Source organism: Rhagoletis pomonella, unplaced genomic scaffold, assembly GCF_013731165.1.
Source record: "Rhagoletis pomonella isolate Grant_MI unplaced genomic scaffold, Rhpom_1.0 Rhpom_scaffold_00004, whole genome shotgun sequence".
Lineage (NCBI taxonomy): Eukaryota > Metazoa > Arthropoda > Insecta > Diptera > Tephritidae > Rhagoletis > Rhagoletis pomonella.
The window spans coordinates 9,084,088-9,087,361 of record NW_023458558.1 but is presented as its reverse complement, the minus strand read 5'-3'; positions in this window follow the sequence as shown (position 1 = coordinate 9,087,361).

The window sequence follows — 3,274 nt, the reverse complement described above, 5'->3', positions numbered from 1 at the left end:
AAATAAAATAAAATAAAATAAAATAAAATAAAATAAAATAAAATAAAATAAATAAATAAAAATCTTAATCTAAGTAAATATTTCTTAAAGTTAAATCTAAACTCGCAACCTTTAATTATTTAATACCTCATATGTCGGATAGAAACTCAACAAATTTAATTCTTCATAAAAAAATTCCCAACTCGACTGAAGTCCACCTACCTGCTAATAAAAATGTTGTATATGTGCAACAACAACAACAACCTCTTTACAACTTTATTCTCAGCACTTCCGTTTTGTGTGAGCTGCTCTGCTAATTCCATTTGCTTACACAAAAAAATGCCTATTTACTTGCTATTTTGTAATTTGAACGGCCATTAGCTGACCTTTTAGACAATTTAGCCGCATACGTATGTACTTAACTGGAATTCATTGTCAGGTAATTGGAATTTGTTTTAACATATGTTGTTGTATAAGCGGCTGGCTATTCATTTCTTCTGTAATTAAGCTTTGACGATTTTACAATTTTCTATGTCGTCTAGTGCAAAAGTCATAGAATTACGAGAATTGCGAGTGTGTACACATGTACAGGAATGCGGTAAGTAGCAGAAGGGTTAATACACGCCCAGCCAGGGGGAAGCGTTAAGAAGTTTTTTAATGAAAAAATTATATAAAAAAAACAGTACTTAGCGATAGTAATGATTGCATAAAGACCTAATGCTAGGCGTAGTAAAAAAAAATATGCTTATGCGCGTGTAAAGTACGCTGGGAATTTTAAGTGAGACAAGAGTGCTAAGTGTATTGGAGTTGAATGCCTTTGGGGGGTTCAGTGTGGTGAATGGAATCCTTATGGAATTGGTGAAATAAAATAAAATGGATTATATATCAAAATGCTAATGTGGATGAGTGTGTGTGTGTGTGTGTGTGTGTGCTTGTCAAATAACTATGTACGTGTACGTGTGTCCCTATGTCCAATAGCTTTACAATCGTACACGTTTTAGCGAAAAAACTCAAAACTCGGCAAGTCATTTCCACAAAACGCGTCAGCAATCGACAATTACAACAACAATGTTATGTGCAACAATAATACTTGTAATAACAATAATAATGTTGATGTTTACAAGTTACAATTTTGTGCATGCAAATGCGTTTATGGCATTCACTAAAAAGTTGCTTTACAAAGTCCATAACTACAACAATAACTTCAACTTGACTTCATAGTAATTTACTTATATTCACTTGTTTAGCATTTCCCTTTACTTTACTTTAGTTCATTTCGCTTTGTGTGCCGCTTTGTATTAAATCTTTTCTTTAATTTTTGCATGCAAGCTTGCAATTTCTTCGTGCAATTGATGACTTTTTTTACGGAAATATTTAACGACACAAAGCATCGATGTATTATTGCGTGATTTGTTGGCGGCTTTGTTTCTCATGCAACAATGATGCGAGTACAATATGCAATAGAACTTATAAAATTCTGACACAGAAAAGGACATAACTCATCATTAGATATACTCCAGATTCTAATTTTGCTGAAGAACAACAATAGTTTTCTAGATGGCAGAAAAAATATTAAATGCTTTATGTGCCTAAATATGTATCAATTTAATATTCATATTCCGCTAAAATTTTATTAGGAAGATTGAAAAATATCTTTTTTTTTCTTTGCTGAAAACTGTAGTGTAACTGAAAAGCACGAGGTGCAAATCTCTTCAAGTTAGCTACAACGGATTCTGCTGAAATGAATACAAAAGATTGATAAGGGCCTAAAGAGATTGCTGTCCAAGCTAATAAGCAAAAAATGGTAGAAAGAGAGCTAAAAGGTGCCAGGAATCATTAAAAGATCTTGTCAGCACCTATTTCCCGACCGTTATCGAACCTCCAAGAAATAACATAAAGGAAATTGCGCGTAATGTCATTACGATTAGTAAGACATTTATTTTCTTCTTTTTATTAACCGCCTTAACCATTCTGGCCAAGTCCAACAAATCATGCTAATCGTTAATCTTCTGCGCCCACTGACGCCAATTAAAAATGCGAAGTGAAGCCAAGCCCTTCTCCACCTGATCTTTCCATTCTCTTATTTTTCTAGCAGTATCGCGACCCGCATAGCATTATTTCAGATTTGCAGCGTTTCTGTTAATTCGGGCGACATGGCTAAGGCCGCTGTATTTGAACGGCAAACGGCCCTATGTCTATATCGTTGCAAAGCTCATACAGCTCATCGTTCCGTCTTCCGTGGAATTCGCCAACGCGCAAAAGCCCGTAAATCTTTCACAAAATATTTCTCTTGGAAACTCCTCATCAGGTGTTTTCATTTTCCGTGCTTATAGTGTGTGATTTTTATACGGAGAGAGAGGATTTTGCTTCTTAATCATCTGATTCCGAGAAGATATTTAGGCTGAACAATAAATTGCTTTGACTCATTTAAGTATCCAGAAAATATGCAAAGTTTTCAGCCATGCTCGAAAAGTTGTGACATGCCGTAATTCCATAACCGAATCGATTTACGATGGATGCTTAAAGATCAACAAGGTATCTGTTTACTGTAGTGAAGCTAGAGGATCGTACAAATTTTGGTTGCAACATTTTAGTAGTCGGAGTAAAGGTTGGACCCTCGGATTTTGCTACTACTAAAACACATAGAGCGATCCGACCATCTAAACATGATCAATCTGATTTTTCGTATCAGAGACAAAGATGAAGGTATCTCTCCACCCTGACCTAGAAGTTGCCAAGCAAAGAGATAATTCCAAAGGAATCATAGAAATGCATTTATTAGATAAGCCTGAATGTTCTGTCGATGCTTCTGCTAAATGATAAAGGGAAGTAGCCGTCGCAAGGTGCTCGGGCTTTCTAGCTTGCTGCGGCCAGCGCTTTTCTTGAATGGCGGTTGTGTTAGCCATCGTCTCCTAAAGGACGTCAACCTGCTGGATAGAGGAACCATCCCCATTGAAGAGTCGGACAATCTACACTCTAGCTTTCAAATCATACCAATTAAAATGTTTTCATATGCCGCCATCAACAATAGAGGTATGATCCGAGGCAATTGCATCTTTTCGTTGGAAGACATTTTTAATGGCGGATCTCAAATCAAAACTCGATCAATCGAACTAGCAGATTAGTATTGCTTATTGTTTTGTCTTTTATTTTTTTATGGAATAGATGCCACTTACCGCTGGAAAATCTCTTGAAAACCTTAAATATCCATGAAGTCATACAGGGTCATTAGCGGCTTGCAGCAATCCCACTTTAGCACAGTCTAGCTGAACTGAACTGAAGTTATACTCGTACC